Source organism: Protopterus annectens, chromosome 10.part0 (genome assembly GCF_019279795.1).
Source record: "Protopterus annectens isolate FY-2018-M chromosome 10.part0, PAN1.0, whole genome shotgun sequence".
Lineage (NCBI taxonomy): Eukaryota > Metazoa > Chordata > Ceratodontiformes > Protopteridae > Protopterus > Protopterus annectens.
This window is the reverse complement of record NC_056744.1, coordinates 1,727,497,112-1,727,512,382: the sequence shown is the minus strand read 5'-3', so window position 1 is coordinate 1,727,512,382 and position 15,271 is coordinate 1,727,497,112.

The following is a 15,271-nucleotide window of genomic DNA, read 5'->3' as shown; positions in this document are numbered from 1 at the left end:
TGGTTAAGACTGTTTTATGAAGGTAGATGTCAACAATATCCAAATCAAATCGTATTGTCTCCATTAACAGTGCTGATGTAATGTATTGAAATAGAATGAATTATGCTGTCCATAGCTTCTGCACTGAACTGACTTCCTCACTCCTGTGTCTGAAGTGTCACTCTTAATAATACCAGCAAGCCTGTACATTTTCTACAAGTACTACACCCCTATTTAATCTTGGTTCCCAAGTTTTCTTGTACTTAATGTAATGCACATTCTGTTACCACATTTTATTCTTATCAATATTCTTGACTGAAGGTTATTAATTTGTACTGAAGCATTCCTTATATATGTCTGATAAAAAGTTGCTGCAATTGTAGGCCTATCCAAACAGAATGTTGTATTTATGTCTAGCAAACTGCATTTATGTGAAACCTAATCAGTATATTTACTTTAAAATATGAAATATACAATGAAGACAGAGGCTTGTCCTGACATTTTCGGGCCTATGCAAAGTCTATTTTACTAACTGTATTTATGTAGGATTTATTAAAATATAGCAATTGTGCCTGGGATTACTGAACTGGGATTTATTTTTGTAAGTCCTTTATACATGCATTAGTATAGTCTGCAAAAATACTATAATAATAACTAGAACTAATACAACAGTGTTAAAATAATTTGTCCTTATCTGGTAAATAAGCTTACCATTTTAATTTTGGCCACTAGGTGTCGAACATTATGATCTGTTAATTTTCTGAAAATCTTTAATAAATCTTAAACTGGGCAATTCATTAGCATATGTTATAACTGCTATTAAGTATTTTATGTAGTCATTTATAAGCTCTCCCCTAGATTTAATAAAATCCATGTAGGCATAGTGTAAAGCCTACATGGAATGTTACCATGTTCGTGTACATGGTTTCCCCCTTGGCTGCACGCCATGCATATTAATCATGATGCATTGTTGAGGTAGAGAGAGCTATGGGACATCGTTATTGAAGCAGTGTAGGGAGTGTGGTGCTAACTGTGTCCACAGATGAGTAACAAACTCCCTGCACTGTCCAACTGCATTATATCAAAGTAATGTAATATTTTTTATTTTTTTTTAAATCAGGTTTGCGCAGCGTGGAGAGCAACAGTTGACACCTGCCACACATCTAAAAATAGAAACCAGATGCATTTAATTATGAAAGAAAAGGTCAAGTTTAAGTGTAGCTGAGTGGGTTTGCTTGGTGCAGTACAGTGCTCAGCACTGCTTAAAGGTAGCTCAGAGGTATATGCAAAGGTATAACAGAATTTCATATATTCATGTAGCTAAATGGGTAGAGTTATAGTCGTAGGTGCAGAGTTTGATTACATGGAAGGGAAAATAAGCATTTATTTTCAAAATAAAATTGTGCCATTTATTTTTAAATACTGATCTGCTGCACTCAGCTAAGTTCTGCAAAGACCTGCTAAGGCCTGCTAAGCACTGCATAAACACAATTTGTTTATGCGCTACTTGGCACTGCTTGGTACTGCTTGGCTTTGATTGGCTGGTTTGCAGACTGCTAAGTACTATGGCTGGTGTTGGAGAGGGTGCACATTTCCAGGTGCAGAGGGGGGGCATTCAGGAGTCCAGGGTCATGGTTGGACTCCTGGTGAAAACCCATGGTAACCAGCTGCTGCATGGTGGGTTCCAGGGCTCAGAGTGCAAGGTGGAGGCCTGGGACTGGCTGACAAATGAACTCACCAGTTTGGCAAGTATTCCCTGTACTAGTGAGCAGGTCCATTACCACCATGATGACCTAAAATATAGAAAGGGGGCTCTTTCGACACTGGGGTCCATGAAGCTTGGGCAGTGATACCCCACACGTTTGTAAGTAATATAACCTTTGTTTCACCAATGCCTAATATAAATGTTTGATAAACTGGTATGCATAATGGTGTGCTTCTCTCCCTACAGCTGCAGAGGACAGAGCTCACAAAATCAAGGTGCATGTCAGGCACTTGGTCAGGTTGTGCCATGAGTGTGGTGAGTACAGATGTACTTTGCTATCTATAGTCAATAACCAAGAAAGAGTAAAGCATTAACTGCTATTAGGTATATACAATAAAGATTGTATTGCAATGAATGTGGATCTAGAGCTCTATTGCAATAAGTGACAATTGCCAACTGTAGTGCAATAAGCAGAGAAGACTAAAGTGTTAACCATGATAATGTAAATGCAATAAAGTTTCTTGTGCAATAACTGTGGAATTACAGCTGTATTGCAACACCTGCATTACGACAACTGTTGTGCAATAAAAACTCTAAACTATACCAATAACTGTATGAAGGTACCTCTAATAAAGCTGTGTTGTGCAATAAGTGTGGAATTATGGCTGTTTTGCATGAAATTGATTATGACAACCATTCTGCAATAAAAACACTAAATAATACCAGTACCTGCCTTAAGGTATATCCGATAGAGTGTTGTGCAACAAGTGCAGATTCAGAGCTGTTTTCAATAAATGAATTATGACACCTGTTCTGCAATAACACATGAAGCAATGCCAATAACACCAAGGTAATTGTGCATATCAAGATTGTCTTGTTTAAACCATTGCATTTCAGCTGTATGCATTTAGGCTCTGAGGTACAGAGCTGCAGTCAAGTATAACACAAGCTGTAGAATGCAAATATACTGGGTGGAAATGTATATTGGTGAGGTAGCCAACCCAATAATCTGGTATGGTTTGTTGACTTCTCAACCCACTAAAAATATATTGTGTACATCTGTATTCTATGTAGTAAAGTATAGGTTACCTAGTATCTCTGTCATGCTTTAACTTAATTCATGTATATTCAACTGTTACTGCAGTCTAATATAAAACTGTAGTACTATTACCAGGTCATATATTGGTTCAAAGTCGACTTTAGGTAAATATCAGTCACTAATTAATCAGCAGTGACTCAGTAGCTCAGTTTGTTATATGCTCTGTATGAAGTATATTTTGCCACACACAGACCAGGGTTCGAATCCAGTGCCATAGAGCATTACTTCTCAACCCACTAAAAATATATTGTGTACATCTGCATTCTATGTAGTAATTGCTCTTGCCACCCCCATAGTGCCTTTTTTAGGCAAGGCTCAAAAGACAAACCCACCACCTTAGAAAACAAAAAAGGAAAAAAAAACTAAGGGTAATACTGCTCAACGCCAGAAGACTAAATCTCAAGATGCAGGCTCTCGAAGCACTCCTCAGTATGGAGTGCATCGATGTCTGTGCAGTAACTGAAACCTGGTTCAAGGCTCCTGAGAGCACCCCAGCTCTACCAGGTTATACCTCATATCATGCATTTCGGCTCCAAAACTTGGGCCAAACCACAAAGGGAGGGGGAGTGTCCATATTCATTAAAGACACCCACACCTCCAGGTTAGTGGCAATGCACGAAGCATCGGAGACCATCCATGTGCAACTAACCGTAGACAAAACTGCTATACAACTTGTAGCATGCTACAGACCACCCTCTCAATCTCAGGAACTCCATTCAGCCTTCCTGAAGACACTGGAGGATATGAATCTATCACCAAATACCATCATATTGGGAGACTTCAACTACCCAAACATAGACTGGGTGCATTATTCAAGCCCTAACACCCTAGCCCAAAGGTTCCTGGCATTCATCAACTCAAATGTGATGGAAGAACTAGTCACCTCCCCCACAAGGGGAGATAATATACTTGACCTGATCATCACAAACATGGGGACAAAATGCTCAACACCAGAAGTATACCCATCACTAGTGAGATCAGACCACAAATTAATGACCCTAGATATTCCTATACCACCTCCACCCCCAGCACAAAAGACTACAGTGAGAAATTTCTCAAAAGCCGACTTTATACTCCTTAAGACCAAAATGGTATCCTTCAAGCCCCCTGGGCCAGTGGAAACCACATCCCACACTGCTGAATCCTTCACAAATGCTTTCTATGGACATCTCCAAGAACGCATGTATCATGCAATCCCAAATAAAACCAAGACCCTTTCCACCAAAGGCAGGCATCCTATCTGGTGGACCCCAGCCATAAACAAACTTTATAACAAGAGAAGGAAGCTACTGCAAGACAGAGCAAAATCCCATAAAAGGAAGGCATCTCTGATTAGCACTAGCAAAAAACTACATTCGCTCATAAAATCATCCAAAGCCAACTTCGAGAGAAAAATCGCTAAGGACACTAAAGATAACCACAAGGCCTTCTTCAGCTATGTTAGAAACCTGGGCAGAAAACCTCAGATATGCTCAGAGTTAGTTCATAACGGCAAGAAATACACTGAACCCACAGATATTGCCAACATACTGGCAGACAGGTTCAGTGCAAATTTCTCCCCTCCCTCACCCCCAAAAGAAGAAATATTTATCCCAGCTGAATGCAACCTCCCTGACATCTGAGATGTCCACTTGAGAGCTGCTCTCAGCAAAGCTAAAAATACAGCATCAATGGGACCTGACAGTGTCCCGGGTTGCATGCTACGTGAACTCCTAGAGGAGCTAAACCCGCACATAAGAATGCTGTTTAATCTTAGCCTTACTACAGGATATGTACCTGAACACTGGCGTACAGCAACAGTGGTCCCACTCCACAAAGGAGGCACCTCTACAGACCCTGAAAATTACTGCCCCATAAGCTTAACCAGCCTGGTCTGTAAAGCTATGGAAAGGATCATTATAGAACTCATAAACAAAGACATCGGGGACCTACAGACAATTGACCCTACCCAGTTTGGCTTTGTAAAAGGCAGATCCTGCCTTTTGAACCTGGTGGACTTTTTTGAAACAGTCACTAGAGCCATCGATGAGGGCAAAGCAGTTCATACAGCCTACCTGGACCTGGCAAAAGCCTTTGACACAATACCCCACTCAGGCATCATAGACAAGCTCAACAGCTTAAATGTAAACCCGTATGTCACAAGATGGGTTGCAAACTGGCTAAAGGACAGAACCCACAAGGTCAGAATAGCTGGAGCTATGTCAGATTCTAAGCCAGTCACAAGTGGAGTCCCACAGGGCTCTGTCTTGGAACCCCTCTTGTTCGGCATTTATTTCTCAGATGTGCAGGCAAACATAGGGGTGTTGTGGCTGACAAAGTTCGCAGATGACTGCAAACTAGGCACCATAGTCAATACACCAGCTGACACATGCATCCTTCAGAAGGGCCTTACAGAAACAGATGACTGGTGCCAGAGTCATGGCCTTAAACTAAATGCCAAAAAATGTATAGTCATCCCCTTTGGGAAAAACAAGGTACCCACAAATTACCACATAGGTGATAATCCATTAAGTAGGGAAAAAGTAATCAGAGACCTGCGGACCCAAGTTGACAGCGACCTCTCATTTGACACCCATGTCACCAAAGTGGTTAGAAAGACCTTCTACCTTGCCCACCTTATCATGAAGGGATTCACATCCAGATCAAAGGATGTCATTGTACCCCTATATTCCTCCCTTATCAGGCCTATGATTGAGTACAATGCCCCATTTGGTATGTACCTCACCCGGCACCTACAGCAGCTGGAGAGACCCCAAAAGTACCTCACCAAGAGGATCAAGGGTCTCCAACATATGTCATATGCTGCCAGACTAAAGAAGCTCCAGCTCTATTCAGTAGCATACCGCCTTCTCAGAGGTGATCTGTGCCTAACATACAAGGCCATGTCCAATCCGGAATTAATGGATATGCACCACCTCAAAAAATCCAAATCCATCAGAGCCACGAGAGCTAAAGATCTAAACCTCAGCACAAATATGAATAGGACATGCTGGAGGGACAGATTCATAACCCAGAGGCTTCCCGCACTCTGGAACAGGATCCCAGTTCATGTTAGGCAGAGCCCCTCACTGACTCTCTTCAAGAGAAATCTTGACGAGTGGATGGGTGATCGTAGGTTTACCCCAGGGGTCATCTCTGTGTCACTACTAGACAGAGGCACAGTAAACTAAATTTATTTTGTACACTTTTGTAGCATTACATGGGGTGGCAAAAGCCATGTACACTATGGCTAGGCTTATAAATTCCCTAGGGCAGATAGCCTAGTACTATACTATGAAACTATGAAACTTATTACAATATCAGTCATGTCATGATTACAGATTTTTTTCTCCATAAGAACTACAGATAAATGGGTGAGCTAGCCCATATTATGAGTAAATAATTGTGTGCTTAGATGTCACAGACTGTTAAAATCATTATCAGGTATGTGACTATACAGCATAAAATAAAGGAAATCAATATAATAATAATAAAAAAATAAATAAAAGAAATAAAATGTGTAATCATTGGTATGGCTGTATGCCTGGAGCATCTGTTAAAGGTTGCTGAAGTCAATTAATACATTTCATGCAGATGTCCTCTGCAGTCACTGCTATTGCGTTCTAACTCCATGCTTGTCAAGTAAGGCAGGATAGTTGTATAGTGTTTCTACTGTACGCATACATGTCTCTCAAGTGTCACGCCTGTCACATAATGTGCTTAGTAGTGCGTAATCCCTCTGTCACAGATTTATCATCAACATGATTATCTAACTAGGAATGTATCACAACATCAACCCACAGTACACCTGGGTAGTTATATAGGTCCACCTGATGTTCAAGTGTTCTGTGTAGTTTAGTACCCGCAGTTGTTATGGCTTGGCAGATATCATCCCATGCGGATAGCTTGAGAGGAATGTATGTGCTACAGCAGCTATAGTCCACTTGTAAATGTAAACAAAGGACAGGGCTGTAGAGTAGATAGCAGTACTGTTCCCAATGAAATAGACAATAGTGGTATTAATGGACTGTTTATTTCTCTCTCCCCCCCACCCCTTATCTTCATTTATTTATCATTGTTATACATTGGTTATGGTCTACTATTAACAGGTAAATGGTCCCTTTTATCAGCAAGTCCCTCTCCACTATACCACAGTGCATTAACCCACCATGCTACACAGGTTCTAGGTTTAACAGCCGTTTCTAGCAATACATACTGATGGTTTCTAGCAATAGATACTGATTGCCACTGACAGATTGCAATTACATCTAATGGGAATAATGGGAGTGTACCTCAAACTGTGATGGAAAAATACATCAGTAGACAGCCAAATAAGTAATAATGGCAGTATGTGAGGCCTGGGATAGCAGGTAAATATTCCCTTTTATCAGCAACATATTTAAACACACCTGCTAAGGCATGTTGCAGAATAACTGCCTTTGAAAGCCATGCAGATACTAATGGAGGCAGACAAGGTGTGTGTCACAGACTGAATGTCTGCACATATATCTTGCAAATATACCTGCTATAGTACTGACATAGTAGATCAATCCGTTAAATGCCTTGCATTCAGTGCATTTTGCCACATTTTGGGGTTGTGAGGGTGGCCTAAAGGTTAAGGTGTTTGCCTTACAAACACAAGGTGTGGGGTTTAAGTCTCACAAGGAATAATTGGCTAGGCTTAAAATGGCTCACAAGGGCAGCTAGCTTAGTACTAATCTATGAACCTATGAACACAGTCCTGGGTTCTTATCTACCATGTAGCATTTCATTTACATTGTTGTGAGGACAGCAAGTAATGACTGAGTCATGCAATTTTAATTGCTACAGGTCACTGCTACTGAAATAACTGGTACCCATTCTCGCAAGTCAAAGGCCTGCAGTTAGGGGGACACTGCACATATTCCTGTAGACTAACTATATGTCACCTAATACTCCATTATTGGCACTGTTGCATAACAGATATACCTTAAGCACATGCCACAATTTGACTGTAAATGGTACCCTTACCCTAGCTCTGCTGTAATGACAGGACTACCACTGCTGCCACAGTTACATGTAAAACTCGCTGGCCCCCGAAGGGTTCACATTCCTCCTATGTGTCCTAGACTGCAGCCGCATACACAGCTGTATGTTAATGTAGTTGCTACAGAGCTACCATACCTCCCAACTCTCTATGACAAGGGATCCAAGCACAACCTTACTTAAGGGGGGGCAAAGGCCCAGAGATAGGGACATGTTTAACAGCGTGGCCCTACAAAGAAAGTAGGTTGATAGACTAGCAGTTAGTGAATTAGCATGCATATTCTGATGGATATGAAGTGTGACATTCACATGTCTCACTCCCCTTACTGACTTCAACCCACAATGTTTGCCAGTGAACTGCCAGATGACCACAATGTCATGGGACACTAACCAAACATATGAGGCAAAACTGTGGACATACTTCATACATATCTACAGTGGACAGTATTTGTATCTACCCTCTGTGATGCTGTAGTCTTCACACCTCAGTAATGTCCATTTCAAAAACTAAGAAAGGGGCTGAGGCCTAAAGGAAGGCCTTATATATTGCATTGTTGTGCCATTTCATTGGCTAGTGATAGTGCATTTCAGCTGTTTTGGATGCAATTAGCAAGTCTGAGCCACAGATTGGTGCAGAGGCAATTATCTGTTAATGAGCATTACCTACAAAAGGCAACCAACTGCTTATGGGGAACAGATCTGTATGTGGTGTTAGTCACACAGACAGTGTACGTGCAAAGCATTTGTTGAGGAATGCTTCAACAAAGGAATACTTCACTCCACCAGGTATGTAATAGATTTCCCCATATAATGAGATGCAGATGGGAAGATGTGGGTATGGGGAATAGGGATTACAATAGTACACCTGTCATACATCTATAGTATTGACATCTCAGTGATACTCTGCTGTCCAACACCTACAGGCCCTGCTTTGAATCACATCTCCGCTCTGTCCCAGTCAATCCCCCCTACAATGGTTGGCTGTTGTCGTAGAGATAGTGGATTACATGGAAGACATAGTGGCACTAGGTAAAGGTTTACACTCCTGTAACATCAAACAATGCACTGTGATTCACCTTCTCTCGGTCTGTTAATGTCACACATAAATAGTTCTAATATTATGAAAGTGTCCCTGAATGTCCCTGATGTACTCTGGCTAAGTTCCTGTTTCATTGACATTCGTCTGTGTTTGGTTGAGAGCTATGCCTAACATACCTCTCAACCTCCTACAGGAAGACATCAGGACAGAGCCATATTTATTGGGGGGACAAAGGCCCAAACTCAGTGACAAAGTATACATATTGTCCATACAAAGTAAGAATGTGAATAAGCTAACAGACATTACTGTAGCATAAGTGTTGTCTGAGGGTTCTGATGTATGACAGTCAGACTGTTTTAATTTTCTGACAGCAGTCATCAACGAATGGCCAACCATTTGTCAGACATCCTCAGGTTTGTGCAAAAAGGACCACATCTCTGAGGCAAATGTTGACATTCTGCAAACATCTGTATAGTTGACAAGTATGATACCTACAGGAAACATATATTACAGCAGGTTTGCATTGCTTGCTGTCATTGTGGTACATTGGTGTTGCTGGGTTTTCCCCATATAGTTGTTGCAAGAGCACACTGCTATTTGTCTGACAGTGGCCGTATGACATATAACTGGGAATTTGCCTGTAGGGGGCACACCACAGTAGACTGCAGTGATGGGTGTAGAGACATATAGTAGAATATGTCACAGCACACAAGGACATGACCCAGCATTGCTCATAACTTGTTGAAAGCCACATATGTAGTGCATTGCTAGATTGTGGGGTATGACGTGTGAGGGAGCATTGGATAGTGCAGGCCATAATGAGTGTGTAGTGTCATATGATAATGGACATTCATGTATCTGGTCCTGTAATGTGTTCCCCTCTTATTGTCTTGCAGGAATGATGTACAGAGACATGCACCGTTTTCATCTGCAGGGAATGATGTTATATTGGATGCCCTCAGACTACACCATCACATTCTGCTTTCCAGAGATCGCCACAATCGTGAACAGTGGGCAGCATTGTGGGGTGACCTTGTGAGGGCTGTGAATCAGATTGGCCAACAGGACAAGACCTACGAGTAGTAGGAGAGTAGGTTCGACACTGGGCCATGGATATCATCAATTCTGCATCTCAAAGGGCAGCTGCTGTTGCCAGGGATCATGCTGCCACCAGTGGAGGCCTGCAACAGAACAACCACTCTTGGCCACAAAGGAATTCCTGGTGAATCTATGCTCAGCCAACAGCTCAGAGGCATCCATTACACCATAGATCTTGGAGGTGGGTGCCACAGTGTCCACAAAAGAGGAGTGTCCAGGTGAGCTTACTGTGTTCACCAGTATATTACTGTATCAGTCATTGTGGCAGGCTCTACATACCAGGGCATGGGTACCAGGTCTAGCTGCATTGCGGAGGGGGTTGATTTTTATGCACAGTTGTGCACACATACTGAGAATGTCAGCAATATAGCAAATATCACATTAGTTACTGTACATGTGGGTATATGCTCATATTACTTTGTAACACTGCAGCATTTGGTGTTGCTGACAGCACCTGTCCCTTACCTTTTCATAGCTCCGTCAGGTGTGGCTGTCTGTGGTCTGTGGTCCTGTACCTGATAAGTGTGATACTGTTATTTTACAGATCATATATACCCTATGAAAGCTAAGGGCTGCCGTTTTGCCGTATGCACAACTGTTGTGCTGAGGCAGAGTAGAATAGTTGTATGTGCCATTTTAGTGCTGTTAAGTACAGTGCATGGACCGGGTAATCACAGGTGTGTATTTGTACAAACATTAACACATTTGCACTTATAGTTATGAGCAGCTACACTGCCTGCTATACATGAGGCAGTACTCCAAGATGCCCATTCAAAAACAATAGGGAAATGGTACATACCTGAGACAGTGATACCACAACTGGCATATAATTCTCAAGACAGGTGTACTGGGTTTTATGTGTAGTTCTATAACATACCCTGCCATATTACATATTTCACAGGTCTTTTGTACAGGCAATGTAAACTGGATTTAGGTAACGTGCATGTTATAGGGGCCTGACATGTCTGTGTATGTTGTTGTGAGTTTGTGTGTTGTACATGGGATCAGAGATGACAAGATGAGGGACATGTATTGCAGTTGTGGATCCTCATCTGTATGAGTCTGCGTAGATTACCATTATAATAGTGCAAGTAGTAATGTACTGCTTTTGTCTTGCTTCCTACAGGTGAACAGGTGGGTTGGGGTATGTCCCCCTCACAACCTGATGCCAGTGCCTCATTGGACTCTGATGATGATGGTGGCCATAGTGAGGAACAGTTGGGGTTGCTGGGGGCTCAATCTGCCGCAGAGGTTGACATCCCTCTTCTGCCCCCATTGTCCCTGCAGTCAGTATGCCCACACATACCCAGTCCCCAGAGGCCACAGATATTGGACAGTCAGAGTGTGGTGACATAGAACAGGACAGTGTTAGAACTATATCCAGGAGTAGCCACCAAACCACGATGCAGAAGCCAAAAAGATATTTTATTGAAGACAAAAGCTCAAATCAAATAAACTGTGAAGTGCTTTTTGTTTGATCTATGTCAAACTTCCTCAGACAAACAGCAGCAATGATGTCATTTCCTTATATAATTTCAAATTGTCAGCTGATGAACAATCTGATGATGTCATTTCCTTTTCACATATTGGTTATCAGTAATGCGCCATCTACTGGTTGGTTACCAAAATAACTGGATGTTTTTACAAAATTCATTAAAAAGAGCACAAAAATTCATTTAACAAAATTCTAATAATAATATTCTGAAAAATGTATATAAAATATATTAAAAATCTAATTTTTTAAAAAATGTTATATAAGCATTAGTAAAAAATCTAATTACACACAACACTGTGCATCAAACATTGCAAACTTGTAAAGCATAATTCTGAATATTAATATTAATATATTAATGTATTTTTCCCCTGTGCAACGCTTTAATCATATCGTAATAAGAAAAATAGAGGTATGGTGAAATATGGTGCCTGTAAATGGTGTCATAAAATTAACACAGGTTCTATTTTTAAAATCGGAGACATCACATATAGAATTAAATATACATACAATTGTAAAAGTAAAGCGATTGTGTATCTTGCCCAGTGCAACCAATGTACAGCATTTTATATAGGCAAAACTGAGAGGATGTTTACTTGTAGGTTGTATGAGCATGATTATGCCATCAAAAAAAGCATTAAACATAATGCTTTAGCCAAGCATATAAAAGAATTTCCTTCTCATTCTTTCGGTTTTGCCATTATAGATCATGTTACTATTAGTGATAGGTCTGCTTGGCCAGTTTTATTAGAATTGAAAGAATTAAGATGGCAAATATTGACACAATCTGATACATGGCCAGGTCTCAGTGAGAGAACATCTATCACTCCAGTATTAAAACTTAAAGCGTTGCACAGGGGAAAAATACATTATTATACCATGACACCCCCATTAATATTCCAAAACGTGCACGCTGATTGGCCAGCGTGCACATTGTAAATCGAGTTATACTAATGGAAAAAGGTCCGGTCGCACGAACTTTTTTCCGTTAGTATAACTATTTTTAAAACACTGTCTCGCTATGTTAAATGGGTTTAACATAGCGAGACAGCTTTAAAATAAGCAACGGAGATCTCTGTTGCTTATTTTAAAGCTGTCTCGCTATGCTAAACCCATTTAACATAGCGAGACAGGTTTTAAAAAAACAAGCAACGGAGAAAGCAAGATCCCCGTTGCTTTTTTTTTACTGTTTCGCTATGTTAAATGGGTTTAACATAGCGAGACAGTTTTAAAATAAGCAATGGACATCTCAGGTGCTTATTTTAAAGCTGTCTCGCTATGTTAAACCCATTTAACATAGCGAAACAGTAAAAAAAAAAGCAACGGAGATCTTGCTTTCTCCGTTGCTTTTGCCCACAGCTCTGATGTACTGCGCAGGCGCGCAGTACATCAGATCTGCCGCTGATGCCAGACATCTGAGTAAGGGCAGCAAACAGGCATTATACTATGCCATTATTTAAGAAAAGTAATAGTTTCTTTTCTTAAATAATGTCATGGTATAATAGCAATAACCCACTTCTGGGTGTGGGTAATGCTGTATTTACCCACAGTTGGCTTTGTTTGGTCCCTCAGGCTTCACCCTCGGGACCAAACCACGCCAACCATGAGTAAATCCAGCATTACCCACACCCAGGCGTGGGTTATTGCTATAATATATTAATATTAATATTCAGAATTATGCTTTACAAGTCTGCAATGTTTGATGCACAGTGTTGTGTGTAATTAGATTTTTTACTAATGCTTATATAAAATTTTTAAAAAAATTAGATTTTTAATATATTTTATATACATTTTTCAGAATATTATTATTAGAATTTTGTTAAATGAATTTTTGTGCTCTTTTTAATGAATTTTGTAAAAACATTCAGTTATTTTGGTAACCAACCAGTAGATGGCGCATTACTGATAACCAATATGTGAAAAGGAAATGACATCATCAGATTGTTCATCAGCTGATAATTTGAAATTATATAAGGAAATGACATCATTGCTGCTGTTTGTCTGAGGAAGTTTGACATAGATCAAACGAAAAGCGATTCACAGTTTATTTGATTTGAGCTTTTGTCTTCAATAAAATATCTTTTTGGCTTCTGCATCGTGGTTTGGTGGCTACTCCTGGATATTTTCTTCAGTTTGTTATCGTTCATTTTCCAGTGTTAGAACTATGGCATCAGTGAGTATAGACACTGGCCATAGCCAGAGAGCTGTCAAGGTCCCACACAGGCAGAATGATAGGGGTACTCATAGGAGGACTGCTGCCCATCTGCCTCCAGTCACAGATATCACATCATGGGTCACTCACTGCATGTTTTGGGCTATCATGAAAGCACAGGCATATTCTGAATGAAAAACCAGATGGATGCTTATGGTTATGGATGCAGCACAGTCTGACAGCCATGACTGCCTCCACTGCATTGGTGATGCCCTGTATCATTTCACTGATGTAGTGGACAGACGGTGGGCTGAGACAGTGTCTGTCTTTGACCACACGTTGTCTGTGCTGTAACATCTGGTTGGAGTTGGGCATTAGACAAGTGGACATAGGTCAGGAACATCATCTGCTGAGAGTCCACATGGCTGTGCACAAGTGGCAGTATTTCCATCACTAGTGGGAAATGTGCTGTCCACACCATGATGTGCAGACCATGGGCACATGGTCCTGGGTGGTTCTGTGGGGGACATGGGCCCAGCAGACAGCAGTCACTGTCAGCTACTAGCACCACATCTGACAGTGGGCATGGTGGTGCAAGTGCTACTCCTGGTGGAGCCAGTTCCCATGTTCATGGCCAGAGATGGTGAACTGTCCACTCTACCAATTATGGTCAACAGCTATCTAACATACATATCTGTAGGGCTAGCATTGGGCTTGACTGTGTACATGCACACATTCAAACATCACTGTCATATTCAGGTCACCAACAGACACACGTAGCACCCCCTCCATGGCCCATCTAACCAGTACCCCTTCTTGACTCACACATATGCTGTCAACTGTTTGGCACAGCCTAGGCCTCTGGCACCCCGACACCACACCCTGTGCATATGATGATAGCTGTGCCACATACTGTCCATAGATGCAGGGACATGCATATATGTGTCTGATGCACAGGGTGACTATAATACTTTAAATGTACATGTGTTGTGCAGTATTGTTATGCCATGGCAGTTGCTGTGGGCTATGACAGGTAGTGTGTGCTGGCATGTGTCATGACTACATAGCAAACTTTGTCTATTTTTGTTGCATGATGTTAGACTGGTGGTAGTGTTATAGAATGACAGGTGTGTCACGGACTGTATATGTTTCTTTTTTTTTTCAAATATACTTTTTATTATTTTCAATGCTTAATACAACACAGGTCATTGAAATGTGCTCAAGATTATTGACAATTTACTAAACATTAGTTAATTTCTATTCTCAGAGATTTTTAATGCAAAGGATACATCAAATTTGAGTATACATTACTAAATAGTTCAAATTTAGCCAGACTTACTAACCTTTAAGCAAATATTGCTTGTATATAGTTCTTTAGTAGCAGCTTTTCAGCAGTAATTTTAATTTGAGGGAGGGCTGTTTTGCTGTCAGTCATTTTTGGAGGGATTTCCTTCTAATTTGATAGGATAATTGGTTTTATTGGAGTGTATAAATGTAAATTGTTTGTTGCAATATGGTGTCTGAAGAAGCAGTGTGGATCACTGCGAAAGCGCTTACCCATTAATAAACCAGGAATTTGATTTTACAGATTGTGTGCTACCTTCTTTCCATATATATCCATCTTGTGTTATTACTATTTACATTGTGATGTTTCCCTAGATTAAATTACTCCATTTTACCATTTTTCAAGAAGAAGTTTGTCT